Raw genomic sequence first — 14422 nt, 5'->3', positions numbered from 1 at the left:
ACAAAAACAATTTGAATAAAATTACAAAATAATGAGCACATAACTTCAAAATTTAATTTCGCTCATACGCAAATGAACCTGCGAACAAAATAACGTAACAGATAGCAATATTTCTAGAAGTATTTGTAATTTTGCGATTCAGTTACGTTCGATAAGTAGACGGAACATTCCAACTTTGTCCATAAATGGCGCATTACTCGTTACCCGTCATAAATATTCATTTTCGGCAAGCACGAGGAAGTTTTCACGGCTTCTCATCGAGCCCGGTAGAAGTAGACGCGGTTATATTAGCAAATTTATGAGCAAAAATATTCCATACTCAGCAAAGATTTCGCCGAGAACTTTCCAGAACTCTTATCTGTCGTTGGATCAATCGTGTGGATATCCACTTGCAATATTGCTGTAACCACTTAGGGTGGTACTAAAGCTATCGTTCTTGAATTTCATTTACGATGAATTTTATCGAGTGTTTCACTAGTTATTTACACATCGTGACATTTGTGTTCGTTGAATTTTAATTCATTGCAAAAGCTTTAAACGCTTGTCACCTAAAATATTACGTCATTGCTTGGAATCTAATTACATAATGGATGGCATAAAAATTGTTATCAAGATTATTTTTACATAAAAGATAGGTAACTATTTACAAAGGTTAGAGACCTAAACAATTAATAACATAAACATATTTTATAGGAGAACGGTGTACAACGTCAAACGCCAAAGAAGATTATTCTCGACGTCACTCAAGAGTTTCGTAGTACAGGGTTTCGCACTTTAAGTGTTCGTGATCAAAGCAAAGCTTCTTCGAGTTGGTCGAAGCCCTCGTACCATCAGTCGCTCTCGTAGACCGTTGAGTTGGAGCTCTTTCGCCGACTGTACGGCGAGCAGAACTCGATCCTGGTGTCGGGCAGCCAGGTGTACGCAGTGCGTTCCGAAGATGCACTGGAAACAAGGAAAGACAACATTATTAACAGTACAGATGCTCTTTGCTTCGTCAGTTTAAGTTTCAATACCAATCATAAAGCATCAGACAAAGTTTCAGTTCAAAGAACATTTTGTGATTGAAAATATTAAAAGGTCACCTTTTGACAAATTAATTCTGTTTACTGATAATGCCCAGACAGTTTGTTCGTAAATGAAACCCTATTTATGAAAAGCTGGTTTTGTCAAATGTTGCAATTTTAAACACAAAATATCAAAGCGTATCTACGAATGTTTAAACTATTTTAATAACATAGTATTCAAATACTCTGAATCGCAATTAAGGCGAGGAAGTGGTCAACAATAATTCCATAACCGGCACGCGCATCTAAGGCGCCAAAAGGGGTCGGAGCGTCTGAGCGGGGCGAGGATAACAATACGCGCGCTAGCTTATAACTAAAAGTCGTAAGCGACAAAATGGTTTTGTAATTTTATTATTTAGAAATGATAATTTAATAAAAAATCCTACTACAATTTTAAAGAGTATGTATATACTCAACTACTAAAAAAGTTAAGAGGCTTTAATCGGTCCCGTTTGCCCATAATATGTGAATCTCTTTTTAAAAAGAGGTATGTTTGATATATTTTTCTCTGTTATAAAAGTTACCTAATCATGTTTCTACAACTAACAAAATAAGGTTTATATCATGAACTTTCAGGTAACCAAGTTGTATTTTGATCCGTTTTGTATTTACTGAGAAAAATTGACATCCTTGGCGCCAAAAATTCCAATTCGTCCTCTTAACAAAACGTCAAATAAAATGGATCCAAATTTATTTTTATGTGAAACGTTTGTAATTGGGACTTTGAAATGCTAAATGAAAATACCATTTTGGAATATTATGGAAATATTAACTAACTGTCAATTAGCTTGAAGGAAAAATTTCGAAATATCCGTTGTTCCTCTAGTATGACAATTTAATGAGTCAGTTAAGTTGTGTCTTGTTTCACGTCCAATTAACGTTTACAGTATTCGAAGCTGACTTGCAACATCGTCGTTGTAACTGTGCTTGCTCTTAATGGTAATCGAGAACAACATTTACATGCAGTAACAATTGAAACATGTTTGGACAAAACAAAGGCGTAGCCAGACTTAGTAACGCATTGTAACCATCCACTTGTGTATCCTGCAGCAGTCAATTTACTTGGCCACAGTATACAAAGCTAAAGAGTCTCCCGACTCGAAGAAGTCGAATTATTTATGTTGAAATGCAATGAAAAGTTAATGTATTCGCTCCTTCAAGTGCCACCTACGAACACTTGAATAAACAGAAGCGCTATTTATCTTTACCTTAGGTAAAGCATGTTGTTTTAAAGAGGACCCTTATAGGACTGAGGTCAACGTTCTTGACATACTTTATGAGACGAGCCTACGAGAAACATAGTGTTTACTTTTACAGCATACTCGTAGTTTGTTATATTGTGAAATATATTACAAAGGTAGGATATACCTACAATCCCACAGTACATAAAATATTGTAGACATAAATATTGAATGTGTATTTGAAATCGCTATTGTTGTATTTTCAGCTAACGTATATTTTGTGATGCGAATAAAGTAGGGTACCTTATTAGAGTGTGATAGATTGGGATAGAACCGTATCTTTTGACCGATTACCCTTCACGCCCTTGGCTATAGTCATCGCGGTCCAGTGGCCACAGACACAAGATTAACCAATGTCCGTATCACTCAACAGTTTAGTGTTACTCCGATAGACAGATTTGATGTTATCGGTATAACACATCAATCAATATCGAAGTATTCATCATATTTATATAAAGGATTATTATTCGATTTGGACTTTCTAGTTCTCAATACAATCGATGTCTATGATAGATTTGGGTTCGTTTTGCAATATTTCGCTTCAGTGGGGTATTATTTTACTATGAGCATTTCATGCCAATCAATTGCTACATAATGGACATCGAAAGGAGACCAATAGAGACAACAAGTCGGACACTATTAAAAGGAAATGAAGGCGACGCGAGGCAGACGCCAAAGTCGCGGGCTCGAGCGAAATCCAATTTGAAATAAGTGCCTTCTGAATTAATCCGGCCACTTTGAGCGGACCGGATGAAATTTCTGGTATTTTTCACGTCTAGCAATAAAAACGAGCCCTCGACGCGGGAAAAAGATGAGTAATTGCTTTGCCCTTAGTTCTGAGGAACTGTGAGGAATAATAAATATTATGCTCGTATGGTGGAAACCTTTTTTAATTCGTCCACATAAATATCACGATATGAGCTGGAACATACACATAGTCTAAAAACAAGTTTTGATAGAACTTTTACAATATTTTGCTCATAAAACCATGTCAATGAACAAAGATTTTAAAAGGCAATGTCTCTTTTAATTGAAATCAAAATGTCAATCCATTTGTGCCTCACTCATTAATTCTTGTTTATTATTATCTCAATTATTCAAAACTACATGTACATATGTGTGAATATTAACCATATCATTAGTACGTACAATATTTCACCTATTCGAATATTATGTTAATGGGTGTGCAACTAATTTCTCATTTCAAAGGTTTAATACAACGAATTATGGTAATAATTGCGTCGAGTAACTAATTTTGAATTCAAAAAGTTGTGAAATTATAAATTCGGATGAATATATTTTCACAAAGTTGTCGCCAGTGGTTAATAATCATTATTGTTGTTATTGTTTTCAACATCGGCGAGCGAAAATGAGCTGGACCGAGAATGGTTCCTTGTGGCATTTGTGGTAATATTAAATTAATATTTATCACTTTTGTTTAACGATTCTTGCGAATGTCCCTTCTGTTAGTAATATCGCAGTAATGAATTTCATACTTCAATTTTAACCATCATATTTTATAGTCCAACCATTCGAATAGCTTTAGGATAGCCCTAACTGAACTTACGATCGAATTAAGGCATTACCAAAATTCATAAATTCGAGTCATTCTGATATTAAATGTCATAACTTGCAATGTAAACTTCAATATCTCCTTGGAGGCTTTTATTATAAACGTTGTATTTGAATCTGTCGGACCACCTTACATAATATGGGAACTGGTGTCGATATAATTGGCTTTCTTTTAACGCTTAAGGCGTTAACAAATTACGAAGTTTTAATATTCATAAATTATCAACCAATTAGAATCCAGCTAAGCGTGATGGCACTGTGGCACTGCAGTTTGATTACTTGTACCAACAACTTTGTTCTTTGCAGCACCTGCTTTAGTTGAACTTCAAACTAGATCAGTTAGCACCTCATCTTAACGCTCGCGTGAACATTTATGAGTTCAGATGATTGACTTACAGTTTGTTCGCTCACTTAGTAAATATATTTTATTATTAGTAGACAGTTTAAGGCTTTATTTGATGACTTTATTATGACTGTCGGTGATTATGGTATTATCATATTTAGTGTGTATTGTTGGTCGTAGATTATGATAATATTATTGTCAGAGTTATTAGTATTGAATTTATATATTTTGTTTTTTTATTTGATTTCTTTCACCTGGGTTTTTTCAAGTTAAACACTTGTTTAACTTATTGTACCTATAAATGAAGGTATTTTTTCATTGGTTTTCATCCTTTTGGCCCATAATAAATACAACGAAAAATGTTAGTAGATAACCGCTTAAGTAAAAAAGGCTAATTATCTGTTCTCTTCAGGATGGTCTTTGCCCAAAAGTAATTTTGTTGCATTACAAACAATCTATACCTACTTTTATTTAATCAAGTCATAAATAATCTTAGAAATTACGCATGCTTCTTTAAGTTTTATTACAGCATCGTGGCTTTAGTAATTTAATATCCCCATAACACAGAACCTCCAATGTTTAACTGAGCAGGTTAGTAGCCTATTCATGTCAGTGCGGTTAAGTTACAATTTAATGTTCAGACCGCCAGTTGGATGGACCATGATTTATGACTGCTGACTCGACCGCAGTCCGAACATATTCCACCGTCAGTTTGAACAGAATTCACGAGATGGCGTTACTTGCAGTTAAACTATGAAAGCTTTGCATACCCTACAAAGGAAACATACCGTAAACAAAACATACTCTTAGAGGGTATACTGTTATGTAAATGCAGTCATAACTAATAAAGAGCTTCACTAAACTGACCACAGTACTAGCGTAAAATAAAGAAACTACCACAACATTAATACTTCGGTGGTATAAGCCGGTGAAGCGAGAATTGTCTGTGCAAACATAAACGCAGCGGTCAAAATGGAAGCCCCATTGTGTCAGAATGTATTCATTTGTATGGCAAGCCTAATATTGACTGTACGGAACTCGTTTCGTGCATGTAAATATGCCCAAGCAAGACTTGGAGCTATCTCGTGATTAAAATTACCTACTTTGAAACTTATTTCTGGAAAATATTATGCTGTATTCGCATCAAAAGTGCTGCATACGCTCTTTATGGCTACCATCGAGATTTACTTTTAAAAAATGTACTGATAACTGTCTACCTGGTACAGACCACGAACCAACATCGTAGTACCTTAGCTTCATATTTTGTATCTAAAAGGTCATCAACAAACTGTAATTTATGTTAATCTAAGGCCTAAGTAAACTAGCCTAAGTGCTTGAGTTTCTTTAGGGCCATTTTTTATCTTAAGAGCCTCAAGGTATTATGGTAAGCTTCCTACTTTGTAATTAGAAGTTGGACCCTCCTATAATTAATTTTAGTTTACGGAGCAATGGTTTTCGAAAATCTATAGTAGGTACTATTTTGTATATTTTCTACGGGATATTCTCGGTTATTATTATTGTAACATATTTTGATGCTGACTTTAGAAGAGATTTAAACTGTTTAAACCGCGGTCAAATATGAGGACAAAGATTATGATATGACTTTTATCATTTAAACGATCTCCATAATTTGTCACCAAAGTGGCAATCCGAACATCTGAGGACATAATAAAGTAATTTTGAATTGTGTACAAAATTGCACTTTTGTGTGTTGTGACATTGAGCCCAATTTATTAGATTTTTTTGTGGTCACAAGATATTGGATAAATATGGCTGTTTTTTATATATAATAAGTACTTAAATAAATATTAATGCATTTTTACATTTATATAAGGTAATAACAATTTTGTTTACGATTAGAACTTAGGTCAGTTAGTAGGTAAGTCGCAATGACGTGGTTATAAATGAGATATTAACTGAACCAACAATTTTTTAACACACGTTGACACAACTAAACCGTATAAATTTTAAATTACTCACACCACCGGAGATCACAATCTTATCTAAAGTTTATGTCACATGAATTAACATGAACTCAATTTTGAATTAAGACGAATCTCCTTTGGTGGTCTCCGTCGTTCCAATTAGCACCCGTCGCCTCATACATTTTCAAATCATGAAGCTATAAAATGACTCTCAACATTTTTACGACGTTCCATCCGAATCCACCTTTCTATGATTTCTACATCCTACATTGTTACAGATACGTTATAAAATTTATTAATTATCAAAGCGTATTTTATAACCCATAAAGTGGGATTTAAGGCAATTCAAACATCCGAATTAATTCCTTATTATCGTACAAATGTTACGTCTTATTAAGGAACGAGTTATTGGCTTTAGTTATAGCTTTAGTCATATTATTATAATTTAAATATGTTTTTAAAAGGTTGAGGATGATAGGTTACGATTTAATGTACTGTTTATAGAGACATTTATGTTTAAGAAGATTATTAAAGATAAGTAGTTTCATTCTAAGTTACGTGTCGGATTTCGAAATGTGATATACCGATTCTCGAGTTCTGTCAAAATCGTTTACGTAATAGAGAATATTATGATAATGTCATTGCGCGTGATCGAATTACTTAGAACTATATTTATTTTTATTTCTAGACCAGATTTGAACTTCACTAGAAATAAAACGTCTCTTATAAAAGTATATAGGTATTTAGAGAGCGACTGTTTTTAAGTAGAAAAGAACGTACACCATTGCCATTATTCAAGGCTGTGAATAATGTACTCAAACCGTGGATATTATGATCAAAAGGTATCTACATTTTTCCTCAAAGCCCTTAGTGACACAAACGCTCTCACTGTTTTGAAAGACGTCTAATTCTTGCGGTAAGATATTTAAATAAGAATTTATTTATATGTTAGCACTTTGTAGTTTTGCAAGAACATTTTGAGTACAATTTATCAGTTTATTATTATTATTGAAAGGTACAGTGATATAGACTGTGTATATGTTACGGGTAATGCTAGAAGGTGGAGTAAACCTAGGTTACCCGGGTTGACTTAGTATTACCCAAGCTTCTTGGTTAAAGTCCGAATAATAATTAAAATAAATTTTAATTCGGGGTTTACCCATGCTCACCTAGGTCTACCCAACTCTGACTGGGTAATGTTAAAATTTGTGTACTTAAATAGAGAAATGAAAATCCAAGGTCATTTTAAACATTTATGATTTAAAAAACATACAAAGGCGATCGTAATTGCTTGAAGAGCATAAACTTAATAGCTTTAATATAAAAAAAAAAACTAATAACGGTCGTTATTGTTCAAATTGAAATTATTTATTTGAGCAAGATACACTGCTGTGACATTTAGAATTTCTCAATTTTCCTGCAGGTTTGCATGAACACTTCTTTGTACCACATTTTGTTTTGCAATTACACCTTTTATAACCCTGGCCTCCTGAAAGCGACTGTTCATTTGCAACCTCTCGTAAGCTTTTTTTCTGGTGATATATTTTCAATATCAATCAGTTTATCATGACACACAGAAAAATGATTCCTTGAGAACATTTCCTCAATAGTACCACGTTCGACCTAGAATTAAACCACGGGCTCGAAAATTACGCAACACCTAACATTACCCAGACAGAGTTGGGTAGACCTAGGTGCATAGACCTAGAGCATGGGTAAACCCCGAATTATTATTTATTTTACTTATTATTCGGACTTTACCCAAGAAGCTTGGGTAATAGTAAGTCAACCCGGGTAAACCTAGGTTTACTTCACCTTCTAGCATTACCCGTAACATATATATATTTCCAAATTGCCGATCCGGCATCAATGTCTGGCCCACGAAAAATCATTAAGCGCAATTGTAATTACGTATTAAACGCGTCGAACAGTACGTAATCCTCACGCGACCGGCATAGGGTTGTCGAAACGGGGGAGTGAACCGACTCCCAACAAACCCATACTAATCAAACGGCCTGGGAACACAATTTTAAACAATTCCCGAAATCTGTATGGCAACCAATTTAGTGAATAGATAAACGCATTGTAAAGTCCCGTTGTGGTATGGACAACCCCGATAGTAATTGTAATACGCAAGAACGGTTACTGATATAGGGATGATAATGTTGTTTGGGCGTGTGTAATCGCTATGGTAACCGAGATCGGTGACGAAGTAGATACGGATTGTTTCGACCCTAATTTTGAAAGTTTATATTGGTCCTGCGGATTAAAGGAATTGTTAAGCAGATGTCTTTTGTTTATTATAACAAAAGTTCTGGATTTTTAGTTTAGATAAAATATTAAAGATCTATCTCACACAGAAATCTTTTTGTTTGAACGAATATGTCATTTTGCATACTCGCAGATTTTTCAAAGACGTACTTCTTAGCTAGAAGTTCCTCAGCTTACATATAAGGGTCAATAAATCGGTTGAGGGAAAGTTAAATATAATTACATTAATAATTTATTACACAGTAATTTTACGAGTGACCATATTAAACTTAACACAGCCAAGCCATGTACCAGTCTGATCATAATCGAATGTTCCTCGTAACTTATAGGGCATAACGACCACCGAATGGCACTTGTTTACATCGTCGCGACGATCGAAGTGAAGATTATGAACCTGTTCCGAAATATCACTGATCTAAGGTATGACCTGTTCCAAAATATCACTGATCTAAGGCTTGTTTGGTAGTAGAAATTTGGTTAATGTAGCTTCAATTTCAAGAAGAGGGTCCTTGAAGTAGTAGACTGTAATGGAATGTAGATAACGGCTTCGTCCCGTAAACCTAAACAAGGTAATACTGATCTTGTGATTATTTGGTCAAACTGTGTAAAGTGAGATTTAAGAACAGTGGCCCAATTTTGTTAAAATATTTTATTTTTCTTAAATAACATGCCAGCCAAAGTGCCCCAATAAAATAGCTGTCACTTTTGACACATAAAGCAACGTTTACATTTACAGACTAATAACTGCTGAATCTGACCTTAAGTTTTATGTGCGTATTGTGCTGGTTAGCACTGAGATTTTTTTTATATGAATTATGTCTATGTATGTATGGAACCCACTTCTTTGCAAACATCGATTTCTTTGTTTTGTCGGCAAAACAGTTTGAGGCGTCCGATTGTGCTAATAGGCTTGACGATGAAATTTCTCTGTTTTCATTTGCTTAATTTACCTTTGTGTTAAAATTTTCTTAGAACCGGAATTACGGTGAAAACAAATTCACCGTTTGCTGAGACAATCGTTATTTAATTGAGCAAATCAAACTTTTGTTCTATTTTGACGCAAAGGAAACGTATTGTTAATTAAAGTCGATACTTTCTATCGTTTTCCATGTTATAAATTTATTTTCTAAAATGTTATTATTAAAATACATTATTTTTTTCCCCATATTTATGCCGTTTTATCTATTTGAAGTTATTTTTTACATTGATTCATTCAAAAACTAAATTACAATTTTCATTTAGGACCACAGTTTTTCTAAGGAAGAATTTCTTTTCACTCTTATATTTCTAAGCAAAGTAAATAAATAAATAGGGTTGGGGCGATTGCTTCTAATACTGTTCGGTATTGGGTATAAAATCGACGGCGGAACGAATGTTCTTACATGTTTCCGTTACCAAAGTTTGGCGTTTGATTTTCATTAACAAAGTTGGTCGAAACGAATTAACTACGACGGCAAATAAATGTTTCGAGCCAATAATATTACCATTCTGTGGATTTGATTGAATCCGCAAATAGCTTCCTATGGTTACCTACGTGCGAGGGTCGGGTTTAAAGTTTAATCGACTTGAAATTTTATCGATATTCCTACATGAAACAACACAAAGTAGTATTCGGACAAATGCTTCCATATTGCATAAAATTTTACATATTATTATCGCTGCAAAAAACTGTCAACCATATTTTTATTTGCTCTACTTGAAGTTAAATGAGCCAATGGTGACTGATATTGGCCCGGTGCCTACAAACTCTATAAAAATAACATAACAATGCAATAAGCTCACAAAAAACTCCTAGCTAAAATAGGCCAGGACATATTTCAGGCTAACTATTTTGTAGGGACTTTGAACAGTATGCTATTGATATGTTATAGAGAAAACAATAATAATAACTAGGTTAGAAAATGCGAGACGTGATTTGCGTGCTGTTTCCAGAAAATTTGCACGTTAAACAAATCGATTATTGTGTGTTTAAACGTGTTACTAGGACGCAATAACGTACAAATTGATTATTTTAAACACGCATTGTTTAAGACGGCAACTATAAATAATGTTTTACGACTTCAAATTATATTTTGTAATATTGTTATGATTTAGTTTTAATTCGTTGTTTATCGATATCGATAATGCAGTATTGTGCACGTGCCTATGAAAGGAAATGACATAGTGCGTGATATGCGGAAACGTATTTAATAAAACTCGAGGGGTGCCCATAGTGCGTGGGGCCTCACGCACACTAACATACACGTACAACATTAACACAATCAAGAAGCATCAATTGTACGTAGTGTGCGTTGGTAACTGCAAAACTGAGGTTTAATGAAATGCTCCAATTGAGAGATTTGGAGGAAGTAAGACATTACAACCTTAGCGTGAAGATAATAGACCGTAAACATAATGTATATGCATGAATTAAGTACTCGCTCAAAATTGCGGAGTTGATTGTTTGTTCGTAGATTAAAGTACTTTGAACTACGAAATGAATGTGAGATTCTTGCATGTTACCTGTTACCTACTTTGTGTAACAGTTGGTCTCAAAGAATTTACAATTACATTTCCTTTGGTAAAGTTGTTACACAGACAACGTTGATGATACCAATTTATATCTGGTATCATTGCGTGTATCCAATACAAGAAATGATTGAGTAGCTTCAAGTAGCTCCACTTAATAGATACATTTAACTCTCCAAACTTTCTCAATTTATAATTACCATCAGTTTATGAAGGAAGTTGTTACAAAACTCGATTTCAACATGTACAAAGTTGTTACAGTCGATATTAAATAAATAATCGTTTAACTGAAGTTCGAGAACAAAAAATTGACGATCGAAAACGCCTCGGGGTCTATTTTGAGCATATGGCAAAATCTACTGTGAGAATTGAATTCGACAATTGACACGACTTATTAGCGAATAGAGTTACATTTAGCTCTAAATAGCTTCGAGCCAAACCTATAATTTAGGGCTCGGACCCCGGGAGACGTTTGTGCTATTCGAAATATTCGATACAATCGATTTACATGCTGTGATTCCCCCTACCTATAGAACTGTGGTAATTTTAGACTAGTAATTTGCTTCGTGAGGCTGTTCAGCTAATTTACTGTTACATTATTAAGTGCGATTAGAGCAGCGGGGTTTGTGATCGGCTGTTAATTATGTACTAGCGCTGCTTATGTGTTTTGTTTAGCGTTATAATTATAGGAGCTGCCACATTTTAGTGTGTATGTGGTGTGGCAGCTGTTGCAAAATTCCATTTTGATATTTGGTGAGAGAGCTTTCAATTTAGGCCGGTAAAGTTTCAAACTATCATCAACCTTCACCAAATTGGGCAGCTTAATCGACGATATTTCTATTAGCTTTAATATAGAGAAACAAAATTAATACTGGAATGCATTTGCCAGAAAATATAAGTATAACATTATAAAAGTTTGCAAAGCAAAAATGAGTTTCACTCTTACATTGTTCTCATAAAATAAACATGACCGTGAGAATAACAAACAGTGGTAATGAATTACTTACAACCCCATCATTTCAATGCGATATAATGACCCGTTATGGCCGTTAATAAAAAATAATTCATAAAAAATAACGTCCCATAAACGGTGGACTGCAGCAAAATATTATACTGTAATAAATAATAATGGTATGGTACACCCCGAATTTTAGTCATCGTTGCGCACACGACACACGCTTAACTAAGTTTGGGACAACCCTACGTTTAAACTTGACATTCAATTCATTGTGAGGCATAAATTTTCGCGTTACTGCACCGCACTTATTATTTATTATGACCCCGCATGTGTCTCTGTTCAGTTAAAAAACACAATGACATCGTCGAGATTATTACATCTTTCCACGTTTAATTGTACACAATGGGTAAACAACAAAAGCCGAATCCTACATTTGTAACAGTTGCACTTGAATTCATTATAATAGAACCGACATGTAGAAGAGAATAGATACATTTGTTGCGGCTTCGATTTTCTATGAAACGAGTTCAGTGAAATTTGAATGATAAAAGTTTGATAAGTTCAACTCGCCGCGCTCGAGCATGTGAATAAATGAAGATATATTAATCTAGTTGGGGTTAAATTGTTATTAAAACTATGATTAATGGTTCCTGTTAATGGAGCACAGATTAAGGAGCGGGCTACACGCAACAACGTTCAAAATTAACGTCGGTTAGCCCGTGACATACGTGTAAATTTATCTTAATCATTACGACGTTACTTTCGATACAACAGTGAGCTTCGACTAGTTTTAAATACAGGCTGCCATGATTAGTTAATAAAGCAGTAATCTTTTTAAAAACATCATTTAAAAATGCCTCACATAAAATATAGCCATGAGGAATTTGTTCGAAAACGTAGCAGACAAATTGCCTGGAGATTAATAAGGAAAGAATCTGAATTATTGCTTGAAACAACACTGTCTACAAAACACAAACAAAATTATACATCATTTCCAGGAAATGTATATGGACAGCAAATAATGACACTCAAGCCGTACGTTTTACGAACTCATTATCAGAGTTTTATTTCATCTACAAATTTTATCGGCTGTTGGTATACAAACAGAATTACCCACTTTCATTGCTCGGGGATGCACGATTCCCTTCGATTTTCTATGATAAACTAACTTACATCCGAGTAAGGTAAACATGATCGTAAATTTTACTACAGCTTTCGCGGTAACGGAAATTCTACATCAAATATTTTTTTCTTAGCGTTCTCCACAACATGTTCTCATCTCATCTTTTAGGATCGGTTTTGGTTATATGAAAACATTCAGAGATACGGAACCATATTAGCAAACTGAGAACAAGTGACCCGTCACCAAAAGTACCGCAGTGTGCAATCGAATGAGTTTTATTGGCACCCAGTATGTTAATATTGGCGTAGCCTACGATTGAGTTGCTCAGAAAAAAAGCATCCGAAGCAAGCGTGACGAATGAATTTCGATAATAAAATTAGCATAATCAATACAAGGGAGTCATCGATGCACCCCGACTGTGCACGCGGTCGGTGGAACGGTAACGATCAGTATCGAACTTTATTGGCAGAGCTCCATACAAGTTTACATGTACTTAATGCATACGGAATTGAAATTAAGCATTATTTCATGCAAACGATCGCGTATAACGACAATTACTTTGATACAATCTATATGAGTTGGTTTTCTAGTTGATTATTGAATTCGACTCATTTGCTTGGCAGTCCAATTTACCTTCGTATTTTATTTTTTCCTATTTGCTGTTGGCACGTTTATTGCTTTCAAACAGGCATGTACGCTTGTAAAATTGCTTTATTGGCATAAAAGTAATGCCTTGTTCTAATAAGCGACCACTAAAAATGGAGTTTCTGTCCAGGATTAGAAATTATGAACTAGGGACGGAATAATAATATTCCTTTGAAAATCGATCTACAATATGGTCAAATATAACTTCACTTGGATCTCCTGATTTTCGGATAACAGCTACATATTTATTTATAACTTTATTATATTTTAAGGATAATACTCGAACACAAATTCTCTATACTTACAAAGTTATGTTCGTGTATACTAACGTCATGACTAACTAGAGCTAGTCAAGCATCTACAATAGTATTACTTCTAGCTGTCGACGGCATATTGTGATTCAATTACGCTGTACTGAGCACATAGTACTGACTGACGTTTTGGCGGCAATTCTCTGTTCCAATGTACACCATTATTGTATAGTTAGCGACAGATACCATTGTAGCGCTTATTATATTGCGAGGAATAATTATAGAATCATGAAGAAGATAAATGAAACGAACGTTTTATACTTAAATTTTCTGTGACTAGACGAAGCATTCACCTTAATGCTATGTACAATCTAAGAGCCTATAAAATAATGTACTTAGTATGTTCCGATAGGGTCATGAGAAGGTAATAAATCAAGTATTTAATATCAGTATCTAAAAATATCTAGTCTTTCTAGCCAACAATTGGAATTTTCAAACTGGCTCTAAGTAAGAATTTTAGT

The 14422-nt window shown here is 34.4% G+C and overlaps 1 protein-coding gene across 1 annotated transcript in view; it reads right to left on the bottom strand.

Annotated features, from left to right (window-relative positions):
• Nucleotides 1-486: 486 nt before the first annotated feature.
• The window catches only part of LOC110370303 (toll-like receptor 6), a 103796-nt gene continuing 89860 nt past the window's right edge, over nt 487-14422 (bottom strand). The window contains exon 2 of the mRNA XM_049847674.2: nt 487-942. The gene's annotated coding sequence lies outside the window, so the exon portion shown is untranslated. The remainder of the gene's footprint in view (nt 943-14422) is intronic.

Source organism: Helicoverpa armigera, chromosome 7 (assembly GCF_030705265.1).
Source record: "Helicoverpa armigera isolate CAAS_96S chromosome 7, ASM3070526v1, whole genome shotgun sequence".
NCBI classification, from domain to species: Eukaryota; Metazoa; Arthropoda; class Insecta; order Lepidoptera; family Noctuidae; genus Helicoverpa; species Helicoverpa armigera.
The sequence above is the reverse complement of the archived record's forward strand: the minus strand, read 5'-3'. Positions and strand labels throughout refer to the sequence as shown.